Here is a 26,032-nt window from a genome sequence, read left to right on the forward strand (position 1 = left end):
ACTTAGATTGTATTTTCTAAAGATGAGAAGTTTAAATGGTCATCTGGGGAAGTATTAAGTGGTGTACCATAGGGGTCAGTGTTGGGACCATGCTTGTTTCTAATTTATACCAGTGAGTAATAATTTATATCAAGCTGGTTTTAGACAATCTAAATCCAGTTCTTAGCAGATACAAGCCCTCGGCAAAATCTGCCTAGAATTATTAAACTAACTGGCACTAACTTTGAGGAGTTACTCAGACAGGCCAGAATGATGTCTGATCAGCAGGATAGAAAGGTTATTAGTAGGAGGTGCTCTTCTGAACTTGAGTTTAAGGTACTTTGTTATACCATTGTATCTAACCTGTTCTACTATAATGAAAATAAATACTTGCATTTATATAGTGACATTTATGTCCTCAGGACATTTCAAACCTACTCACTGTTGTTATGTAGGCAAATTCAGCAGGTAATTTTAGTACAGCAAGGTCTCACAAACAAGAAATAATATAAAGGATATAGGACAAGTTTTGGTGGTTTTGGTTGGCTAGGACTGAAAGAACTCCTCTGCTTTTTTTCAAATAGTTTTGTTTATTAATTCTCTGGATGTGGGCATCACTGGCAAGACTGGCATTTATTGTCCATCTTTAGTTGCCCTGAGCAAATGGTGGTGGGCCTTCTTCTTGAGCAGTTTCATACAACCGAGTGGCTTGCCAGGCCATTTCAGAGGGTACATAAGAGTGAACCATACTGTTGTGGGACTGGGGTCACAAAGAGGCCCACCACATAGCACTGTCCCCTGGTCATCAAAATCCACGGTGCAGCCGTGGATAATGTAGATCATTTTCCATATCTCAGGAACCTACTATCAGCAAGGGCAGATATCAACGATGAGGTCTAACACCGCCTCCAGTGCGCCAGTGCAGCCTTCTGTCCCCTGAGGAAGAGAGTGTTTGAAGACCATGACCACAAATCAGGTACCAAGCTTATGGTCTATAGGGCAGTAGTGATACCCACCCTCCTATATGGCTCAGAGACGTGGACCATATACAGTAGGCACCTCAAAGAGCTGGAGAAATACCACCAGCACTGCCTCTGCAAGATCCTGTAAATCCACTGGGAGGATAGATGCACCAACGTCAGTGTTCTCGATCAGGCCAACATCCCCAGCAGCGAAGCACTGACCACACTCGACCAACTCCATTGGGTGGACCACATCGTCTGCGTGCGTGACACGAGACTCCCAAACCAAGTGCTCTACGTGGACCTCCTACATGGCAAGCGAGCCCCAGGTGGGCAGAGGAGACATTTCAAGGATATCCTCAAAGCCTCCTTGATTCAGTGCAACATCCCCACCGGCACTGGGAACCCCTGGCCCAAGATCGCCCTAATTGGAGGAAGAGCATCCGGGAGGACGCTGAGCACCTCGAGTCTCGTTGCCGAGAGCACGCAGAAACCAAGCGCCAACAGCTGAAGGAGCGTGCGGCAAACTAGACTCCCCACCCACCCTTTCCTCCAACAACTGTCTGTCCCACCTGTGACAGAGACTGTAATTCCCATATTGGTCTGTACATTCACCTCAGAACTCACTTTTAGAGTGGAAGCAAGTCTTCCTCGATTTTGAGGGACTGTCTATGATGATGATGATGGAATTTTCTTGCATTTCGAAGGCGTATGCGGGCTGGGCAAGCTACATTTCTTGGGCGTGTGAAATGAGGAAGGCATAAGGGTGGGGTTGTGCTGATGGGAGGGTGGGAAAGCAAGAAGTGTATGCCAGAAGGAGGATAGTGTATGAGGATTCCTGTATCTTGTATCCTTTCAGCCTGGTCACTGGCCAAGGACTCAACCATGTCCCTGCCAAGAATGGCCTGCACCATCTCTTCCAAGGGCTGAGGTGAGGCTAGGAATGGGAGATGTGCCTTGTCATTGGTGCAGATTGTGCATAGGTGAGTTATTGGGGGGTTGCGCATTGAGCAGTGTGTGAGGCTAGTGTTGCAGTTGATAGTAAGATGACTTTTGGAGATACATTCACTGACCTTGACTAGTGGTCTGAGGTCATGAAGCTTCTTTGGACACTGGAGCCAGATGATGGGGGTAACATTGTTGGTAGTGATGGCCTTAGTGATGTATTTCCAATTTGTTCTTTCTGGAGGGCCTCCTGGCCCCTGTGAGTAGAGGGCCACTCTTGCATGTGAGACCCTCAGTGCATCTTCCCTGGCTTGCGGAGAAATTTGTGTTAGTGCTGAGACAGCTTTCCCAGTTGTTGAGGTTAGGAAGGTAATTCAGCTTTAACAGTTGAATATTCACATTTGGAACTTCTCTTAATTATTGAAACATAGAAACATAGAAACACAGAAACATAGGTGCAGGAGTAGGCCATTTGGCCCTTCGAGCCTGCACCACCATTCAATAAGATCATGGCTGATCATTCCCTCAGTAACCCTTTCCTGCTTTCTCTCCATACCCCTGGATCCCCTTAGCCATAAGGGCCATATCTAACTCCCTCTTGAATATATCCAATGAACTGGCAACAACAACTCTCTGCGGCAGGGAATTCCACAGGTTAACAACTCTGAGTGAAGAAGTTTCTCCTCATCTCAGTCCTAAATGGCCTACCCCTTATCCTAAGACTATGTCTCCTGGTTCTGGACCTCCCCAACATCGGGAACATTCTTCCCGCATCTAATCTGTCCAGTCCCGTCAGAATCTTATATGTTTCTATGAGATCCCCTCTCATCCTTCCAAACTCCAGTGAATAAAGGCCCAGTTAATCCAATCTCTCCTCATATGACAGTCCAGCCATCCCTAGAATTAGTCTGGTGAACCTTCGCTGCACTCCCTCAATAGCAAGAACGTCCTTCCTCAGATTAGGAGACCAAAACTGAACACAATATTCCAGGTGAGGCCTCACTAAGGCCCTGTACAACTGCAGCAAGACCTCCCTGCTCCTATACTCAAATCCCCTAGCTATGAAGGCCAACATACCATTTGCCTTCTTCACCGCCTGTTGTACCTGCATGCCAACCTTCAATGACTGATGAACCATGACACCCAGGTCTCATTGCACCTCCCATTTTCCTAATCTGCCACCATTCAGATAATATTCTGCCTTCGTGTTTTTGTCCCCAAAATGGATAACCTCACATTTATCCACATTATACTGCATCTGCCATGCATTTGCCCACTCACCTAACCTGTCCAAGTCACCCTGTAGCCTCTTAGAATCCCCCTCACAGCGCCACCCAGTTTAGTGTTATCTGCAAACTTGGAGATATTACACTCAATTCCTTCATCCAAATCATTAATGTATATTGTAAAGAGCTGGGGTCCCAGCACTGAGCCCTGCGGCACTCTACTAGTCACTGCCTGCCATTCTGAAAAGGACCCGTTTCTCCTGACTCTCTGCTTCCTGTCTGCCAACCAGTTATCTATCCACGTCAGTACATTACCCCCAATACCATGCGCTTTGACTTTGCACACCAATCTCTTGTGTGGGACCTGGTCAAAAGCCTTTTGAAAGTCCAAATACACCACATCCACTGGTTTTCCCTTGTTCACTCTGCTAGTTACATCCTCAAAAAATTCCAGAAGATTCATCAAGCATGATTTCCCTTTCATAAATCCATGCTGACTTGGACCGACCCTGTCATTGCTTTCCAAATGCATTGCTATTTCATCCTTAATGATTGATTCCAACATTTTCCCACTACTGATTTCAGGCTAACCGGTCTATAATTACCCGTTTTCTCTCTCTCTCCTTTTTAAAAAAGTGGTGTTACATTAGCTACCCTCCAGTCCATAGGAACTGATCCAGAGTCGATAGACTGTTGGAAAATGATCACCAATGCTTCCACTATTTCTAGGGCCACTTCCATAAGTACTCTGGGATGCAGACTATCAGGCGCCGGGGATTTAACAGCCTTCAATCCCATCAATTTCCCTAACACAATTTCCCACCTAATAAGGATATCCCTCAGTTTCTCCTTCTCACGAGACCCACTGTCCCCTAGTCCATTCGGAAGGTTTTCGTGTCTTTCTTCGTGAAGACAGAACCGAAGTATTTGTTCAATTGGTCTGCCATTTCTTCGTTCCCCATTATAAATTCACCTGATTCTGACTGCAAGGGACCTACATTTGTCTTCACTAATCTTTTTCTCTTCACTTATTTATAGAAGCTTTTGCAATCAGTTTTTGTTCCCTGCAAGCTTCCTCTCATACCCTATTTTCCACCTCTTAATTAAACCCTTAGTCCTCCTCTGTTGAATTCTAAATTTCTCCCAGTCCTCAGGTTTGCTACTTTTTCTAGGCAATTTATATGCCTTCGTCGGTTTTAACACTATCCTTAATTTCTTTTGTTAGCCACGGTTGAGCCACCTTCCCCATTTTATTTTTACTCCAGACAGGGATGTACAATTGTTGAAGTTCATCCATGTGATCTTTAAATGTTTGCCATTGCTTATCCACCGTCAACCCTTTAAGTATCCTTTGCCTGTCTATTCTAGCCAATTCATGCCTCATACCGTCGAAGTTACCTTTCCTTAAGTTCAGGACCCTAGTTTCCAAATTAAATGTGTCACTCTCCATTTTAATAAAGAATTCTACCATATTATGGTCACTCTTCCCCAAGGGGCCTCGCACAACAAGATTGCTAATTAGTCCCTTCTCATTACACATCACCCAGTCTAGGATGGCCAGCTCTCTAGTTGGTTCCTCGACATATTGGTCGAGAAAGCCATCCCTACTGCACTCCAGGAAATCCTCCTCCAGCACATTACTACCAGTTTGGTTAGCCCAATCAATATGTAGATTAAAGTCGCATATGATAACTGCTGTACCTTTATTGCACGCATCCCTTATTTCTTGTTTGATGCTGTCCCCAACCTCCCTACTACTGTTTGGTGGTCTGTACACAACTCCCACTAGCGTTTTCTGCCCTTTGGTATTCCACAACTCCACCCATACAGATTCCACATCATCCAGGCTAATGTCCCTCCTTACTATTGCATTAATTTCCTCTTTAACCAGCAACACCACCCCGCCTCCTTGTCCTCTTTGCCTATCATTCCTAAATGTTGAATACCCCTGGATGTTGAATTTCCAGCCTTGGTCACCCTGGAGCCATGTCTCCGTGATGCCAATTACATCATATCCATTAACTGCTGTCTGCGCAGTTAATTCGTCCACCTTATTCCGAATACGCCTCGCATTGAGGCACAGAGCCTTCAGGCTTGTCTTTTTAACACACTTTGAATTTTGCTGTAATGCAGCTCTTTTTGTTTATTGCCTTGGGTTTCTCTGCCTTCCACTTTTACTATTCTCCTTTCTATCTTTTGCTTCTGCCTTAATTTTATTTCCCTCTGTCTCGCTGCATAGGTTCCCATCCCCATGCCATGTTAGTTTAACTCCTCCCCAACAGCACTAGCAAACACTCCCCCTAGGACATTGGTTCCGGTCCTGCCCAGGTGCAGACCGTCTGGTTTGTACTGGTCCCACCTCCCCCAGAACCGGTTCCAAAGTCCCAGGAATTTGAATCCCTCCATTCTGCACCACTCCTCAAGCCACGTATTTATCTTAACTACCCTGCTATTTCTACTCTGACTACGGTCCTCGTTTGAGGGACCGCCTATGATGATGATGGGAGGTGAACAGTTCATGCTTGGCCACAATGCCATGGAACAGTCCATTCAGTTGGACCATGTGGCCTTCATAGAAACATTTATTCAGAAAAGTCAGTGCCACCTGCAGCCCAAGCAACACAGTGCTACCTACAGTCCCGTGGTGACAGTTCCAGCTCACCATCTTCTCAAGGGCAATTAGGGATGGACAATAAATGTTGGTTTTGCCAATGATGAGCACATCCCATGAACAAATAAAAAAAACCTCCTGTTCCTATGTTCCTATGTTCTTGGTAGGAAACCACACCGGATATGAATGGATTTCAAAACCTCCGTCTATTTCTAGTTTTTCTCTTACCTTTGGATTTTCTCCCCCCTTTCTCACCCAAAACCAAAATCCCATCTGTTGCTTGGCTGCTTGCTCATGCTGAACCCAATGAAGCTCAGATTTGGTGTTCTTTCTGATCGTGAGATGAGCTTCCATTCAACACTCCATCCATCACCAAGGTCTCCTATTGTCACCTATACAACATTGCCTGCTTCCACTACTACCTTATTTGCACTGTTGCTGGAGGTCTTATTCACATTTCTTCACCTCCAGCCTCGACCTATCCAATTATCACCAGCCTACCGAGCTCCACCCGACATGAACTCTAATTCTGCAAGCTGCATCATATCTTGTTGAAGTGCCGCTCATCAATTACTCTTGTCCTCTGATTTCCATTGATGGCATAATCCCCACAACAATGATTTCAAAATCCTTTTGTTCTTCAAAGGAAAACATGCCTCATATTCCCAAACGGTTTCTCAGGGTATTCATTTATCTATCCACCTTACCACTGCACATCCCACTTGGAGCTTTGTGGGGAATTATTCTCATCTAACTTTCCACTAGAAATTGTTGGGTTGAAATTTGGTACCGCCATTTTTGAAGCGTTGTCAAGGCATGAGAGAAATTTTAATGCCTCACATCAGGCGCGCACCCCAAACGCAAAATTCAGTGTTGACGCCTAAAAAATTAATAGGAGTGTTAAATCATGGCGTTGCACATTTACCTGGATGCGCCTAGTTGGCCATTAAGCATGGGCTCAACATCCGGGACTTAGGCAGCATTTGTTGCCGCATCACAGACAGTGGTGCCATCTGGCTTTAATTGAATTGTTGATTGGTGGCTCAACGCCTCGTGGCTATATTCATTTCCTACGCACTTACTCAGAAGTGAGCATGGCAGACCTAGCAGCAGCAGCTCGTCAGCGTGCCCATCAGTTCTCGGACGTCGCCTTGGATGCATTCCTTGATGTCCTGGAGAGGCGCCGGCTGCCAACTGACAGAGGCCTATGGAGGGAAATCTCACAACAGGTTTCTGCGAGTGACACGGTGGCCACGACAGCCACTGAATGCGTACAAAAGTGAAATGAGATGATGTGGCTGGTGACGGTGCGTATCTTACATTTGAACAGTTAAGATGTTAAGCTCTGATCTCACTGTGCACTCTCTGAAAGTAGTGTTTCGACATCCATGCTCTAAGTGGGTGAGGCCACAGTCAAGGTTCCCATTTGAAGCCTCACCCCCTGCAAGGGCCTGCATTTGCTGTTAACCTTGCTACTTGGTTCTACAGAACTATCCCTCATGTTGTTGACTCCTCAGTCTTCATTTGCATCTCGAAGACGGTAGCCTCCCTGTTACTGTTAGGTCCTGGTCCCTGAATTCAAGCATTGCCACAGCAACACCACGCAGCGAATGAAAGTTACATCGAACTGTGAAGACACTCATACAGTTACATGTACTAAGCTATGTAAGGCACTTGGGACACACTAATAGAAGGCCTATAACTCAGACGTTCTCTTTCATCTCACAGGACAAGCTCGACCACAACCATAGGGGGCAGTTGCAGACCGGCGGAGGGGATTCTCACAATACTGTTTGGGAGGGAGTTCCAGGATTTTGACCCAGCGATGATGAAGGAACGGCGATATATTTCAAAGTCAGGATGATGTGTAACTTGGAGGGGAACTTGCAGGTGATGGTGTGCCCATGTGTCTGCTGTCCTTGGCCTTCTAGGTTGTAAAGATCGCGGGTTTGGGAGTGCTGCTGAAGAAGCCTTGGCGAATTGTTGCATTGCATCTTCTGCTTTATCTTGGATTTCAGATTATTTTTCTGAAAACACTGTTATTTGGTTTATTTAATGAACTGATGATAGTTGTACTGTATGCACCAATAAATATGATCACAGGTTTGTAGAGCTGTTGAAGGCGTTCGGGCCTCCATGCGGAGGCTGCCTGTCCTTTACCAGGAACAAATCAGGATCTGGAACAAAGTCGCCTGCAGACGCAGTTTTACCCCGTCTGAGTGGCAGCTGTCCTTCGGGAGCCACTGCTCAGGAATCCATACCTCCACAACCATGGTTTTAGGTGGCAGGCGGACGAGAGGGCTGTGGATGACAGGATGGCAGGGGAGTGGGCGGGATGGCATTGGTCATTATTCTGTCAATCACACCCTATCTAGACTAACCTTTTTCTAATTCCTGCCATTAATATTGCAACTCGGCCCATCATCCCTTTAGTCTCTCTAATCTCTCCTGCCTTCCTCCCTATCACAGACCTTCCCTTTTGTTCTTTCTTCCCCTCCCCCTTTCAGTGCTTCTTAAGAATGTGTTCTTTTCAAACATTTGGCAGTTCTGATAAAGGACAGGACCCGATCAAAACCAGAAACCCTTGAGCTGTACCGGTTCAGAACGTTCCTCACTGGGCCGCTGAGGGAGTGGGAGTCAGCAAACGACTTCGCCCCCCCCCCCCCGAAGTTTAAGTTAGAGGTTGCACTATGCTTTCGTCATGAAGATAACCATAGCCAGCCTCAACATCAACGGCGGCAGAGAGGCACGCCGTAGATTTAACAATTTTTTCACTCCTATGGGAGGGGAAATATGCGGTGTGCTTCCTGCAAGAAACCCACACTATTCTGGGAGATGAGGCCACGTGGCTCCGCATGAGCCACCTCACCACTTCTTCTGGGGTGGCTATCTTGCTGGCCCCATGTTTTCAGCCAGAGATCTTGGGGGTCGAGTCGTCCGTGCCAGGCCACTTGCTCCATGTCACGGTTCACCTGGGGGACGTGCCGCTCCATTTAGTGAATGTGTACGCCCATCAGCCCGGCCCGCAGCAAGCACGCTTCTTCGAAGAAGTGTCCATTTTTCTAGGCTCCGTTGAAGTTGCCAATTGCATTATTCTCTGGGGGGATTTTAACTGCACCCTCGAGATGAGGGACCGCTCCGCTGTCCCGCAGAGCATGACGGCGATGGAGAAGTTGAGGGACCTGGTTGGGTCCTTCGACTTGGTGGACATCTGGCGAAATCTCCATCCCGTGTCCAGCGCCTTTACTTGGGTGAGGCCTGGAAGCGATTGGTCCAGAATTGACTGCCTTTACGTGTCTCGGGCGTACGTCTCCTGCGTTCTGGCGGCCTCCATGTGGCCGATCCGTGCTCGGACCACCACCTGGTGTGGGCGGAGCTCGCTTCGCTCCGCGCACGGGTGGGGTCTGCGTACTGGCACTTTAACAACCTGCTGCTGGAGGACGAGCAGTTCCAGGATTCATTCCGTCGATTCTGGGCTGACTGGAGAAGGAAGCAGGGTGGCTTCCCCTCCTTGAGGTTATGGTGGAACGTGGGCAAGGCTCACGTCCGTCTCTTCTGTCAAGAGTACGCGAGGGGGTCAACCAAGAGGTGGGAGGCCAGGGTGGGGCGCCTGGAGAAGGAGGTGCTCGACCTGGAAGCCGGTTTGGGTCAAGTCGTCGAGGACCCGGCCCTGTGGACGGTGTAGAAAGTGAAGAAGGCCGCGCTGAATGACCTGCAGTTCGCCGGGTCCCAAGGCGCATTTGTGAGGTCGTGGATCTGGTTCCTTCAGGACCTGGACCGCAGCTCCCCCTTCTTCTACTCACTGGAAAAAAGACGGGGTGTCCGTAAGCAGCTCTTGATGCTGCTGGCCGACGACGGATCTCTGGTCTCAGATCCGGAGGGCATCAGCAACAGGACCCAAGACTACTACGGGGCTCTGTTCTCTCCGGATCCGTCCAGCGAGGAAGCGCGTAGCGTTTTGTGGGAGGACCTGCCGAAGGTCGGCCCGGAGGGAGACAAAAATCTGGAAGCTCTGCTAAGCCTGGCGGAGCTGACCGGTGCCCTCGACCGGCTCTCGAGGGGAAAATCCCCGGGGCTGGACGGGCTAACCGTGGAGTTCCACAAGTCGTTCTGGGATGTCTTGGGGGGCAACTACGTGCGGGTCCTGGGGGAAAGTCTGGCGACCGGGGAAATGCCACTCTCTTGGCGCAGGGCAGTCATCGTCCTGCTATCTAAGAAGGGCGATCTCCGCCTCCTTAAGAACTGGCGCCCAGTCTCCCTCCTCAGCATGGATTACAACATTTTTGCCAGGGTGATATCTGCTCGCCTTGGTGCCGTGCTGGATCACCTGATCCACCCCGACCAGTCCTACATGGTCCCGGGCCGGACAATCCACGACAACACCCATCTGGTCCGGGACCTGATCCACCATTCCCAGGAGGCTGGTCTGTTGGTCGCCTTCCTTTCCCTAGAACAGGAGAAGGCATTCGACAGGGTGGATCATGAGTATCTGTTCGGAACTCTGCACACTCAGGTTCGGGACGCATTTCGTCGCCTGAATCAGACTTTTGTACGCCGCCGCGTAGTGTCTGATTAAGCTTACCAGGTCTTTGACGGCGCCCCTTCGCTTTGGGAGAGGGGTGCACCAGGGATGCCCCATGTCTGGCCAGTTATATGCCATCTGCGTGGAGCCTTTCCCGCGCCTCTTGCGGATGAGGTTGACGGGACTGGCTCTGCAAGGGCCGGGCGTGGAGGTCATCATCTCGGCTTACGCCAATGATGTGCTCCTCATGGTCGAGGATCCTGGTGACCTGCGGAGGATGCGTGAGTGCCAGGTGATTTACTCGGCCGCATCCTCCACCAGGATCAACTGGGAGAAATGTTCCGGACTCCTGGTGGGTCAGTTGCGGGTGGACTCCTTGCCGGAGGAGCTCGGGCCTTTTGCCTGGAGCACGACCCATCTCCTCTATTTGGGAGTCTACCTTAGCTCAGATGAGGAAGCCTGGCCGGCGAACTGGCAAGAGCTGGAGGCCAAGGTCGCCGCTCGCCTAGGGCGCTGGACAGGACTGCTCAGAGTGCTGTCCTACAGGGGTCGAGCGCTAGTCATAAACCAGCTGGTGGCCGCTATGCTGTGGTACCGGCTGGTCACTTTGAACCCTCCTCCTGCATTTGTCACCAAGATACAGAAGAAGCTGGTGGACTTCTTCTGAAACAACAGGAAGCACTGGGTCTCTGCTGTGGTTTTGAGTCTCCCGCTTAGGGAGCCCGGTCAGGCGTTGGTGTGTGCGTCGGCACCCAGCTTGCGACTTTCTGTCTTCAGACTCTGCAGAGATACCTCTACGTCGAGCCCCCTCCTTGGTGGTGTGCGCTGGCGACGTATTTCTTCCGCCAGCAGTACAGCCTCAATTATGACATGCAGCTCCTGTTTGTGAGCTTGGGGGGGGGTGGGGGGGCAGGACCACCATGCAGGGGCTGCCTGTCTTTTACCAGGAACTCATCAGGGTCTGGAACAGAGTCGTCACCAAGCGAAGCTCTCCCCCGTTTGGAGTGGCGGCTGTCCTTCAGGAGCCGCTGCTCAGGAATCCGCACCTCCACTACCGTTTTAAGTGGCAGGCGGACGAGAGGGCTGTGGCTGGCGAGGTGACCAGGGTCAGGAACCTGTTCGATAGCGGTGGAGCGGGCTGGATGGCCCCAGACGTGCTGGCACGGCGCCTAAACTGGGCTGACGTCCGGCGTGCGGCCGATGCCATCAAGTTGCTAAAAACTACACTGGGCCCTGACTCTGTTCGATATGTCGAGGAGGCTCAAGCACATGGGGAGATCCCGTCCGAACTGACGCCCATCCGGACAGAATTTCTCGTCGGCGCCGAGCCCCAAAACCTCCCTCGGGAGCCGGTGCCTCATGACTGGAGCCTCCTTGGGGAAATCCCCTCCGTGCCTTTCAGTTCTGCGCGGAGGGGTTTCCTGTATAGGCTGCTCTTGCACACTTGCCATCCTCGTTTGACGGCCGGACACACCATGGTGCACCATCTTGCCGTCCGGAGGAGGCGGGGGTCCCCAATGGACTGCACTCTACGCGGGAGTACTCCCTCTACTTGTTGGGGACTTGGCTGGAGGGTGGTGCACGGAGTAGTCCCGTGCACTAAGTTTTTACCTTGGTTCACGGGCTCCCAGGCCACCTGCAATTTCTGCGGTCTGGAAGAGTCCGTGTTCCATGTTTTTATCAAATGTGCGAGGTTGCAGCCCCTATTCCATTATTTGAAGGGGCTGCTCCTCAAATTCTGGTCGCACTTCAGTCCCACACTTCTAATCTTTGGGCACCCTGTGCGGAGGGGAGCGGGCAGGTCGGAAGGCCTCCTCGTAGGACTGCCGCTGGGCACGGCCAAGGGGGCCATCAGCCGGTCCAGGCAGCAGGGAGTTGTTCAGCCTGACTGTCTGCCTCTCTTCAGTGGTTACATCCGAGCCAGGGTGTCCCTGGAGATGGAGCACGCACTGTTCACCAGTACGCACGCGGTCTTTCGCGAGAGGTGGGCGCCAGGGGGACTGGAGTGCATCATCACCCCCGGCAACCAAATTTTAATTTGATCATTTAAGTTTAAAGTTTAATTTGTTTAATTTGCTGGTTTTAGTGCCCTCCCCCACTTTTAGCCAGTGGGCACTTGTATAATTTTTGTTTTTAGTGCCCTAGAAAACGCCTTCCCCCCTCCCAAAAAAAAGGGGCACTGGAAAAAAAAGTATTTTGTAGTGTGAACCCCCTTGCAGGGGGCATTTTTTATTTTTTTATTTTTATTTTTTTTAAAAAGTGCACAACTAAAATAGTTGAACTGGTAATGTGTAGTGTGATTGTTAGACCTTTTGCTAATAAACTAACTAGTTCTTAATAGCAATGTGTTGCTATGAATTCTCAAGCAAAGAACCCATGAAGCAAATACATTACAACCAACTGTGCCTAGCATTCTATTTGAACTTGGTGAAAGGATTAGTCAAACTATAAAATTGAAACCTGCTCTGGGCTAAAGAGACTGTATTAGGCCCTCATTAGATGATCCATGACCAGGGAATTGCTTGAAGCTGACACTGGGACAAAATTTGAAAAAACAATACATTGGTGCCAAGTGATGACATGCATCTCCTTAATGTGATTAAATTTCACAAAAATAAGGGGAAAAATACTTAATTAATCTCAACTACACGTTGAGCTGTAACATGTCCCAGTATGTTTAAAATTTGCAAGATTGCAAGGCAGGTCTGGATGAAGAAAGCCCTTCAGCCCATTTTACTTTTTCCTTTCAGAATACCAACTGACCCATCTTCCCACTTCAGTATCTAGCTGTTGCTTAAATAGGTCCAGTGTCCTACCTTCATCTACCCTCATGGCATCCTGTTCCACTATTGATCTCCCTCTGTGTAAATAAAAGCTTTGTTTATCTATCTTAAATGTGCCTTTCACAATCTTTCACTCTGCTGATTTGGCATACCTGAAGATACTATTTTGGGTTTTACCTGCTCTGTCCTGTTAAATAACTTGCATAGCTCTATAAGATCCCATCTGAGACCATTCTTGTTCAGGTTGAAGAGCCCCAGCTTATCAATTTATTATTCATATCTCTTCTTACTCACTGACACAAGGAATCAGCCTCATGCACTGTCTCTAGACACCATCATATGATGATCACATTATTTTATTACAGCAGTACTCCAGGTGCAGCCTGACTAATGCTCTGCACAACTCTGACAATTTGAACTTAACTGATTAAGCAATATAACCCCGTATCTGATTTGCTGACCCTGCCTCACAGCACTGCCCCCCTCCCGCCCCCGGTCATCAAAATCCACGGCTCAGCTTTAGACAACGTGGACCACTTTCCATATCTCGGGAGCTTACTATCAGCAAGGGCAGACATTGACGACGAGGTCCAACACCATCTCCAGTGCACCAGTGCAGCCTTTGGTCACCTGAAGAAGAGAGTATTTGAAGACCAGGACCTCAAATCTGGCACCAAACTTATGGTCTACAGGGCAGTAGTGATACCCGCCCTCCTATATGGCTCAGAGCGTGCACCATATACAGTAGACACTCCAAAGCGCTGGAGAAGTACCACCAGCGCTGCCTCCGCAATATCCTGCAAATCCACTGGGAGGATAGACGCACCAACGTCAGTGTTCTCGCTCAGGCCAACATCCCCAGCATCGAAGCACTGACCACACTCGACCAGCTCCATTGGGCGGGCCACATCATCCGCAAGCCCGACACGAGACTGCCAAAGCAAGCGCTCTACTCGGAACTCCTACATGGCAAGCGAGCCCCAGGTGGGCAGAGGAAACGTTTCAAGGACACCCTCAAAGCCTCCTTGATAAAGTGCAACATCCCCACTGGCACCGGAATCCCTGGTCCAAGACTACCTGAAGTGGAGGAAGAGCATCCGGGAGGGTGCTGAGCACCTCGAGTCTCATCGCCGAGAGCATGCAGAAACCAAACGCAGACAGTGGAAGGAGCGTGTGGAAAACCAGACTCCCCACCCACCCTTTCCTTCAACCACTGTCCGTCTTACCAGTGACAGAGACCGTAATTCTCATATTAGACTGTACAATCACCTGAGAACTCACTTTTAGAGTGGAAGCAAGTCTTCCTCGATTTTGAGGGACTGCCTATGATGCTGATGATGATTAGCTCAGTCCCAAATGTGTCACCACTGAGAAAATTTGCATTAACAATTGGGCAATCTTAAGTAATGTTCTCGGTGGAAATAGGAAATAGAATGTAATGACGTTACTAGTATCGCCATGCAATCAGACAATCGAAACTGAATTAAGGAACTATGTTACATTTTGCAAAAGTTTACCAAAGCAACAAAGAAAATTAAGTAAAAAGAAGCAGAGTATATTATATATTAACTTTTGGGGGTCACCAGACACCAGAGGTCGGAGGTCATTGGGCTGTATGCATGTGGCATGTGTGCTTGGTACCTGTATATAAGCTGGGTGTCTTTGTCACGCAGACACTCTTGGGATGGAATAAAGATGGATCAGTTTGCACCTGAGTGAGTTTACAGTAACCAGACTCTTGAGTCATTACAATTGGCGATGAGGTAATTTAAGAACCTTCGCATGCACAATGGGCACGGTTGGAATCCTGGAGAGATTCGTGGAGTGCGAGGATTGGGCGGATTTTGTCGACCGCCTGGATCAGTATTTTGTGGCCAATGGCATGGAGGCAGAGGCCTATGCAGTTAAGCGCAGGGCAGTTCTCACTGGTCCGAAACTTTACGGCCTCGAAGAATCTGCTCGCCTGTACGTCCCGCGGAAAAAGGGAATGAGGAATTGTGTACGATGGTGGGTAACCATCTGAAGCCACAAGAGGGCATCATATCATGCTACCATTTCTACACACATGTTCGTGCTGAGGGCCAGGTCGTGTTGGGATTTGTCGCCGACCTGCGACATCTTGCTGAGCCGTGTATTTCGGGAATATGCTGCAAGACATGCTGCATGATGTCTTTGTGATAGGCATCAGCCATGATGCGATCCTCAGGAAGCTGTTGACTGCAAAGATGCTGGATTTGAAAAAGGCCATCGCGACTGCCCAGGCATGCATGACAATGGATGATAATTTGAGGCAGATTTCGTTGATGAGTCGGAGTTCCACGGCAAGTACTGTAAACAAGATGGCGTCGTTTCGGCAGAGCTGCTTACGTGAAACCTGCCGCTGCTTAGAGCCCACCAACTGGTTCAAACCAGATTTCACCCTGTTGGCGTTGTGGGGGTAATCATTGGCCTCATCAATGTCGGTTTAGACAATACTCATGCAATGGATTTTCGAAAGTGGGACATCTTCACAGGATGTGTCCACAACGGAGCAAGCGTGGTGCGGCTCACCACGTGGTTGATGAGGACCAGTTTAGTGATGGCCCGGATACACAACCCGAGGAGGAAGTTGAATGGACTGTATTCGTTCCTGAGCAAGAGCTAGCCGATAATCGTTAATGTGAAGCTCAATGGTGTGCCTGTATCAATGGAGCTGGACACAGGTGTGAGCCAGTCGATAATTAGCCAAAGGACATTCGACAAGCTGTGGGACACTAAGACTGTGAAACCGAAGCTGAGTCCTGTCAATGCCAGGTTGTGTACTTACACTAAGGAACTCATACCGCTGCTCGGCAGTGCAGCAATCGACGTGTCATATGATGGTGTGGTTCACGAGCTACCATTATGGATTGTCCCAGGTAACGGTCCAATGCTGTTCGGCAGGAATTGGCTCGAGAAAATCAAGCTAAATTGGAATGATGTCAAGATGTTGTCCTCGGTGGGTGATACTTCGTGTGCTCAAGTATTGAAAAAGTTTCCTTCTTTGTTTGAAACGGGCATTGGTAATTTTATGGGAGCCAAGGTGCAGATTCACCTGGACTCCAGTGCAAGGCCTGTCTATCACAAAGCTTGGTCTGTTCTGAGGGAGAAGGTTGAAATTGAGCTTGACAAACTACAGTGTGAAGGGATCATATCACCAGTCGAGTTTAATGAGTCTGCTAGTCCCATTTTTCCTGTGTTGAAGAGTGATGGCACTGTCAGGATTTGTGGAGACTACAAGGTTACGATTAACTGATTTTCGAAACGGGATCAGTATCCGTTACCGAGGACTGATGACCTGTGCGCCATGCTAGCTGGTGGAAAGTCGTTCACGAAACTGGATCTGACGTCGGCCTATATGACCCAGGAGCTTGTTGACACTTCAAAGAAACTGACCTGCATCAACACCCATAAAGGACTGTTTGTCTACAACAGGTATCCTTTTGGGATTCGTTCGGCTGCAGCCATATTTTAGAGGAATATGGGGAGTTTACTAAAGTCCGTTACTGGAACTGTCATGTTTCAAGATGACATTCTGGTCACAGGTCGCGACACTGCTGAACATCTGAACAATCTTGAAGTCCTACAGCGTCTGGACAAAGTGGGACTAGGCTGAAATGCTCGAAGTGTGTATACATGGCATTTGAAGTCGAATTCCTGGGGAGGAAGATTGCTGCTAGTGGCATCAGGCCCACTGATTTGAAAATCGAGGCCATCAAAAATGTACCTAGGCCTCAGAATGTGACGGAGCTGCGTTCATTTCTTGGGCTACTCAACAACTTTGGTAATTTCTTACCCAGATTGAGCACTTTACTAGAGCCATTGCATGTGTTACTAAGAAAAGGCGATAACTGGGTCTGAGATGCGTCTCAAGATAGAGTTGTTGAGAAAGCCAAGAATCTGCTACGTTCAAACAATTTGCTTGTTCATTATGATCTGTGTAAGTGTCTTGTCTTGTGATCTTAATCATATGGGGTTGGCTGTGTACTCCAACAAGCAAATGAATTGGGCAAACTACAACCTGTTGCGTATGTTTCGAGAAGTCTGTCTAAAGTGGAGAGAGCTTACAGTATGGTAGAGAAAGAAGCTTTGGCCTGTGTATGGGGTAAAAAAAATGCACCGGTACCTGTTTGGTCTTCGTTTTGAACTAGAAACGGATCACAAGCCACTCATTTCATTGTTTGCGGAAAACAAAGGTATTAATACCAATGCATCGTCCCGCATTCAAAGGTGGGCGCTGACATTATCTGCCTATGATTATGTCATTCCTCATAGACCTGGTACTGAGAATTGTACTGATGCACTGAGCCATCTGCCCTTACACACAACTGAGATGGAGATACCTCAACCTACAGATCTACTGTTAGTAATGGATGCTTTTGAGAGTGAAGGAACCCCTGTCACTGTTCAACAAGTTAGAATCTGGACCAGCCATGACCCCATTTTATCAGTTGTGAAACAGTGTGTACTCAGTGGTGATTGGTCTGCCATACCTATGGAGATGAGTGAGGAGATCAAACCTTACAATCATTGCAAGGATGAACTGTCCATTCAGTCAGACTGTTTATTGTGGCATAATAGTGTAATCATGCCTAAGAAAGGTCGAGAAAAATTTATATGTGAACTTCATAGCACTCATCCTGGTATTGTCATGATGAAGTCCATTGCTAGGTTTCATGTCTGGTGACCTGGAATTGACTCTGATCTGGAATCATGCGTGTATCATAGAAAACATAGAAAATAGGTGCAGGATTAGGCCATTCGGCCCTTCGAGCCTGCATCACCATTCAATATGATCATGGCTGATCATGCAATTTCAATACCCCATTCCTGCTTTCTCTCCATACTCCTTGATCCCTTTAGCCGTAAGGGTCACATCTAACTCCATTTTGAATATATCGAACGAACTGGCCTCAACAACTTTCTGTGGTAGAGAATTCCACAGGTTTACACAATTCTGAGTGAAGAAGTTTCTCCTCATCTCGGTCCTAAATGGCTTACCCCTTATCCTTAGACTGTGACCCCTGGTTCTGGACTTCCCCAACATCGGGAACATTCTTCCTGCATCTAACCTGTCCAATCCCGTCAGAATTTTATATGTTTCTATGAGATCCCCTCATTCTTCTAAATCCCAGTGAATATAAGCCTAGTCGATCCAGTCTTTCTTCATATGTCAGTCCTGCCATCCCGGGAATCACTCTGGTGAACCTCCGCTGCACTCCCTCAACAGCAAGAATGTCCTTCCTCAGATTAGGAGACCAAAACTGAACACAATATTCAAGGTGTGGACTCACCAAGGCCCTGTACAACTGCAGTAAGACCTCCCTGCTCCTATACTCAAATTCTCTTGCTATGAAGGCCAACAGCCATTTGCCTTCTTCACTGCCTGCTGCATCTGCATGCCAACTTTCAATGATGTACCATGACATCCAGGTCTCGTTGCACCTCCCCTTTTCCTAATCTGTCACCATTCAGATAATTTTCTGCCATCCTGTTTTTACCACCATGCATTTGCCCACTCACCTAAACTGTCCAAGTCACACTGCAGCCTCTAAGCATCCACCTCACAACTCACACTGCCAACCAGCTTAGTGTCATCTGCAAACTTGGAGATATTACTTTAAATTCCTTTGTCTAAATCATTAATGTATATTGTAAATAGCTGGGGTCCCAACACTGAACCTTGCGGTACCCCACTCACTATTCACTGCCTGCCATTCTGAAAAGGACCTGTTTATTCCTATTCTTTACTTCCTGTCTGCCAACCAGTTCTCTATCCACGTCAATCCATTACCCCCAGTACCATGTGCTTTAATTTTGCCTTGTCAAAAGCCTTTTGAAAGTCCAAATACACTACATCCACTGGTTCTCCCTTGTCCACTCACTTGTTACATCCTCAAAAAATTCAAGAAGATTTGTCAAGCATGATTTCCCTTTCAGAAATCTATGCTGACTTGGACCGATCCTGTCACTGCTTTCCAAATGCGCTGCTATTTCATCTTTAATAATTGATTCCAACATTTTCCCCACTATCGATGTCAGGCTAACCGGTCTATAATTCCCTGTTTTCTCTCTCCCTCCTTTTTTAAAAAGTGGGGTTACATTAGCTACCCTCCAATCCATAGGAACTGATCCAGATAATAGAATGTTGGAAAATTATCACCAATGCATCCACTATTTCTAGGGCCACCTCCTTAAGTACTCTGGGATGCAGGCTATCAGGCCCTGGGGATTTATTGGCCTTCAAACCCATCAATTTCCCTAACATAATTTCCTGATTAATAAGGATTTCCTTCAGTTCCTCCTTCTTGCTAGACCCTCGGTCCCCTATTATTTTCGGGAGGTTATTCGTGTCTTCCTTAGTGAAGACAGAACCAAAGTATTTGTTCAATTGGCCTGCCATTTCCTTGTTCCCCATTATGAATTCACCTGAAACTGACTGCAAGGGACCTACATTAGTCTTCACTAATCTTTTTCTCTTCACATATCTATAAAAGCTTTTGCAGTCAGTTTTTGTGTTCTTTGCAAGCTTACTCTCATACTCTATTTTCCCCCTCCTAATTAAACCCTTTGTCCTCCTCTGCTGGATTCTAAATTTCTCCCAGTCCTCAGGTTTGCTGCTTTTTCTGGCCAATTTGTATGCCTCTTCCTTGGATTTAACACGATCCCTAATTTCCCTTGTTAGCCGTGGTCGAGCTACCTTCCCCTTTTTATTTTTACGCCAGACAGGGATGTACAATTGTTGTAGTTCATCCATGTGATCTTTAAATGTCTGCCATTGCCTATCCACCGTTAACCCTTTAAGTATCCGGGGACAGCAGAGCGGCCTATAAAGGCCCAGCGTCGTTTGGAGAGGCGAGAGTGCGAGCAGCAGGAGTCCGGGGACAGTGGAGCGACCTATAAAGGCCCAGCGTGGTGAGTCGGAGAGGCGAGAGTGCGAGCAGCAGGAGTCCGGGGACAGTACTTGTGCAGCTGCAGCAGGGAGAGAAGGCAAAAAAGAAGTAGAAAGAAATCGAAAGGTGACGTCACAGCCAAGGGGGTAAGTGATTGGTGAGTAGCTTTTATTTTTATTTTCTATATCAGTAAGTAACCCTTAGCATTGCTGTTACCAAATTAAGTTGATCTAAGGGTTAAGTCATGGCAGAACAGCTCGGACATGTGTTATGCTCCTCCTGTCCCATGTAGGAAATCAGGGATGCCTCCGATGTCCCTGACGACTACGTGTGCGGGAAGTGTATCCGCCTCCAGCTCCTGACAGACCGCATTGCGGAACTGGAGCTGCGGGTGGATTCACTCTGGAGCATGCACGATGCTGAGAATGATGTGAATAGCACATTTAGTGAGTTGGTCTTACCGCAGGTAAAGGTTCCACAGCCAGATAGGGAATGGAAGACCAACAGGAAGAGCAGTGCAAGGAAGGTAATGCAGGGATCCCATGGTCATCCCCCTGCAAAACAGATACACCGCTTTGGGTACTGTTGAGGGGGATAACTCATCAGGGGAGAGCAGCAGCAGCCAAGTTCATGGCACCGTGGCTGGCTTTGCTGCACAGGAGGGCAGGAAAAAGAGTGGGAAAGCGATAGTGATAGGGGATTCGATTGTAAGGAGAATAGATAGGCGTTTCTGTGGCCGCAACCGAGACTCCAGGATGGTATGTTGCCTCCCTGGTGCAAGGGTCAAGGATGTCTCGGAGCGGGTGCAGAACATTCTGAAAAGGGAGGGTGAACAGCCAGTTGTCGTGGTGCATATCAGTACCAACGATATAGGTAAAAAACGGGATGAGGTCCTACAAGATGAATTTAGGGAGCTAGGAGTTAAATTAAAAAGTAGGACCTCAAAAGTAGTAATCTCAGGATTGCTACCAGTGCCATGTGCTAGTCAGAGTAGGAATTGCAGGATAGCTCAGATGAATACGTGGCTTGAGTAGTGGTGCAGAAGGGAGGTATTCAAATTCCTGGGACATTGGAACCAGATCTGAGGGAGGTGGGACCAGTACAAACCAGACGGTCTGCACCTGGGCAGGACCGGAACCAATGTCCTAGGGGGAGTGTTTGCTAGTGCTGTTTGGGAGGAGTTAAAATAATATGACAGAGGGATGAGAAACTATGCAGGGAGACAGAGGGGAATAAAATGGAGGCAGAAGTAAAAGATAGAAAGGAGAATAGTAAAGGTGGAGGGCAGAGAAACCCAAGGCAAAAAACAAAAAGGGCCACTTAACAGCAAAATTCTAAAGGGGCAAAGTGTGTTAAGAAGACAAGCCTGAAGGCTCTGTGCTTCAATGCAAGGAGTTTTCGGAATAAGGTGGATGAATTAACTGCGCAGATAGCAGTTAACGGATACGATGTGATTGGCATCACAGAGATATGGCTCCAGGGTGACCAAGGCTGGGAACTCAACATCCAAGGGTATTCAGCATTTAGGAAGGATAGACAGAAAGGAAAAGGAGGCGGGGTGGCGTTGCTGGTTAAAGAGGAAATTAATGCACTTGTAAGGAAGGACATTAGCTTGGATGATGTGGAATCGGTATGGGTGGAGCTACGGAATACCAAGGGGCAGAAAACGCTAGTGGGAGTTGTGTACAGGCCATCAAATAGTAGTAGTGAGGTTGGGGACAGCATCAAACAAGAAATAAGGATGTGTGCAACAAAGGTACAGCAGTAATAAGGGCGACTTTAATCTACATATTGATTGGGCTAACCTAACTGGTAGCAATGCGGTGGAGGAGGATTTCCTGGAGTGTATTAGGGATGGTTTTCTCGACCAATATGTCGAGGAACCAACCAGAGAGCTGGCCATCCTAGACTAGGTGATGTGTAATGAGAAAGGACTAATTAGCAATCTTGTTCAGCTAGGCCCCTTAGGGAAGAGTGACCATAATATGGTAGAATTCTTTATTAAGATGGAGAGTGACAAAGTTAATTCATAAACTAGGGTCCTGAACAGAAGGAAAGGTAACTTTGATGGTATGAAGCGCGAATTGGCAAGATTAGACTGGCAAATGATACTTAAAGGGTTGACGGTGGATAGGCAATGGCAAACTTTAAAGATCACATGGATGAACTTCAGCAATTGTATATCCCTGTCTGGAGTAAAAATAAAACGGGGAAGGTGGCTCAACCGTGGCTAACAAGAGAAATTAAGGATAGTGTTAAATCCAAGGAAGAGGCATACAAATTAGCCAGAAAAAGTAGCAAGCTGGAGAACTGGGAGAAATTTAGAATCCAGCAGAGGACGACAAAGGATTTAATTAAGAGGGGGAAAATTGAGTACGAGAGGAAGCTTGCCAGAAACATAAAAACTGACTGCAAAAGCTTCTATAGATATGTGAAGAGAAAAAGATTAGTGAAGACAAACGTAGGTCCCTTGCAGTCAGATTCAGTTGAATTTATAATGGGAAACAAAGAAATGGCAGAACAATTGAACAAGTACTTTAGCTCGGTCTTCACGAGGGAAGACACAAATAACCTTCCGGATGTACTAGGGGTCCGAAGGTCTAGTGAAAAGGAGGAACTGAAGGATATCCTTATTAGGCAGGAAATTGTGTTAGGGAAATTGATGGGATTGAAGGCCGATAAATCCCCAGGGCCTGATCGTCTGCATCCCAGAGTACTTAAGGAAGTGGCCCTAGAAATAATGGATGCATTGGTGATAATTTTCCAACAGTCTATCGAGTCTGGATCAGTTCCTATGGACTGGAGGGTTGCTAATGTAACACCACTTTTTAAAAAAAGGAGGGAGAGAGAAAACGTGTAATTATAGACCAGTTAGCCTGACATCAGTAGTGGGGAAAATGTTGGAATCAATCATTAAGGATGAAATAGCAGCACATTTGGAAAACACTGATAGGATTGGTCAAAGTCAGCATGGATTTCTGAAGGGGAAATCATGCCTGACAAATCTTCTGGAATTTTTTGAGGATGTAACGAGTAGAGTGGACAGGGGAGAACCAGTGGATGCGGTGTATTTGGACTTTCAAAAGGCTTTTGACAAGGTCCCACACAAGAGATTAGTGTGCAAAATCAAAGCACATGGTATTGGGAGTAATGTACTGACGTGGATAGAGAACTGGTTGGCAGACAGGAAGCAGAGAGTCGGGATTAACGGGTCCTTTTCAGAATAGCAGGCAGTGACTAATGGAGTGCCGCAGGGCTCAGTGCTGGGACCCCCAGCTATTTACAACACATATTAATTATTTAGATGATGGAATTGAGTGTAATATCTCCAAGTTTGCAGATGACACTAAACTGGGTGGCGGTGTCAGCTGTGAGGAGGACGCTAAGAGGCTGCAGGGTGATTTGGACAGGTTAGGCGAGTGGGCAAATACATGGCAGATGCAGTATAATGTGGATAAATGTGAGGTTATCCACTTTGGGGGCAAAAACACAAAGGCAGATTATTATCTGAATGGCGGCAGATTAGGAAAAGGGGAGGTGCAACGAGACCTGGGTGTCATGGTTCATTAGTCATTGAACGTTGGCATACAGGTACAGCAGGCGGTGAAGGCGGCAAATGGTGTGTTGGCCTTCATAGCTAGGGGATTTGAGTATAGGAGTAGGGAAGTCTTACTGCAGTTGTACAGGGCCTTAGTGAGGCCCCACCTGGAATATTGTGTTCAGTTTTGGTCTCTTAATCTGAGGAAGGACATTCTTGCTATTGAGGGAGTGCAGCGAAGGTTCACCAGACTGATTTCCGGGATTCCAGGACTGACATATGAGGAGAGACTGGATCGACTTGGCCTGTATTCACTGGAGTTTAGAAGGATGAGAGGGGATCTCATAGAAACATATAAAATTCTGACGGGACTGGACAGGTTAGATGCAGGAAGAATGTTTCCGATGTTGGGGATGTCCAGAACCAGGGGACACAGTCTAAGGATAAAGGGTAAGCCATTTAGGATTGAGATGAGGAGGAACTTCTTCACTCAGCGAGTTGTTAACCTGTGGAATTCCCTATCGCAGAGAGTTATTGATGCCAGTTCATTGGATATATTCAAGAGGGAGTTATATATGGCCCTTTCGGCTAAAGGGATCAAGGGGTATGGAGAGAAAGTATGAACGGGGTACTGAAGGAATGATCAGCCATGATCTTATTGAATGGTGGTGCAGGCTCGAAGGGCCGGGTGGCCTACTCCTGTACCTATTTTCTATGTTTCTATGTTTCTAGCTCCCTAAATTCAGCTTGTAGGACCCCATCCCGTTTTTTACCAATATCATTGGTACCTATATGCACCACGACAGCTGGCTGTTCACCCTCCCCCTCCAGAATGCCCTGCAGCAGCCCCGAGGCATCCTTGACCTTTGTACCAGGGAGGCAACATACCATCCTGGTGTCTTGTTTGCGGCCGTAGAAACGTCTATCTATTCCCCTTAAAATATAATTCCCTATCATTATAGCTCTCCCACTCTTTTTCCTGCCCTCCTGTGCAGCAGAGCCACCCACGGTGCCATGAACTTGGCTGCTGCTACCTTCCCATGATGAGCCATCTTCCCCAACAGTACCCAAAACGGTGTGTCTGTTTTGGAGGGAGAAGACCGCAGGGGACCCTTGCACTACCTTCCTTTCCCTGTTCCTCCTGCTGGTCACCCATCGCCTATCTGCCTTTGTAACCTTTTCCTGTGGTGTGACCAACTCACTAAACGTACTATTCATGACATCCTCAGCATCGCAGATGCTCCAGAATGAAACCATACGCAGCTCCAGTGCCACAATGCGGTCTGTCAGGAGCTGCAGCTGGACACACATCCTGCACACATAGTAGTCAGGGACACTGGAAGCGTCCCTGATTTCCCACATAGCATAGGAGGAGCATGACATGGGTCTGGGCTCTCCTGCCATGACTTAACCCTTAAATTAATTAATTTTGCAACAATACCAAAGGTTACCTACTGATAAGAAAAGAAAAAGATAAAATACTCACCAATCCACCAGCCAATCACTTACCCGCTTTGATTTCTTTGTTTACTTTCTGTCCCTGTTGCAGCTGGCCTCCCGACTGTTGCTGCTCCAAGCTGCTGCCGCCCTTTGTGCTCCCGCGCCTGCTCCGCTCTCGCGATGCTGGCCTCCCGACTGCCACTGCTCTAAGCTGCCGCCACCCTTTGTAGTCCTGCACCCGCTCCGCTCTCGCGATGCTGGCCTCCTCCCGACTGCAATACTTGCATGCAGCTAAATAAAGTACCAGCGGAATCTCCGCTGAGTCTTTGGTGTCAGACATGTGAGATCAGCTCTATTCAAGCCTGCTTCTAATGGTCAAGCAGAGCATGCCATTCAAACGATCAAGCAAAGTATGAAATGTGTAACTCAGGGCTCATGCCATCTGATGCCATTGAGTTTCATGAACTCCAGGAACTCAAGATTTGTGAAGCAAGATCCGTTGTCGCTCACAACAATGTTAGGCAAACCATGAGTAGCAAACATGATACGAAGACTCCCAATGGTAGCTGTAGACATGCTGGATGACATAATAACACACTCTATCCACTTAGAATATGCAGAGACGGTTGTCATGTATATTGCTCAGTTACAGGTCAAGACCTCATATGCTTACTGGGGTTCCTCCTGCTGAACTACTGATGAAGAGAAATCTCAAGACCAGGCTTTCTATTGTTCATCCTGATTTGAATGATCATGTTGAAAACAGACGTCAAAGTCAGCAATGATGTCATGATCGTTTTGCCATGTCACGTGACATCTCGGTCAATGATCCGGTTTATGTACTGAACTATGGTCAAGGTCCAAAGTGGATCGCTGGCACTGTTACAGCCAAGGAGGGTAACAGAATGTTTATTGTTGTGTTCAAGAATGGGCAAATATGCAGGAAACACCTTGACCAGGTTAAACTGCGGCACATGGCTGAACTGGAACCGAGTGAGGAAGATGCAGTCAGTGACCAACCAACCATTGTTCACTCATTAGAGGACTCTGCTGGCATTACTGACTCTGAACCTTCAGTCTCTGATGTGATCGTGACCACTCCCATCAGATCGGCT

This window comes from Pristiophorus japonicus, chromosome 5, assembly GCF_044704955.1.
Source record: "Pristiophorus japonicus isolate sPriJap1 chromosome 5, sPriJap1.hap1, whole genome shotgun sequence".
Lineage (NCBI taxonomy): Eukaryota > Metazoa > Chordata > Chondrichthyes > Pristiophoridae > Pristiophorus > Pristiophorus japonicus.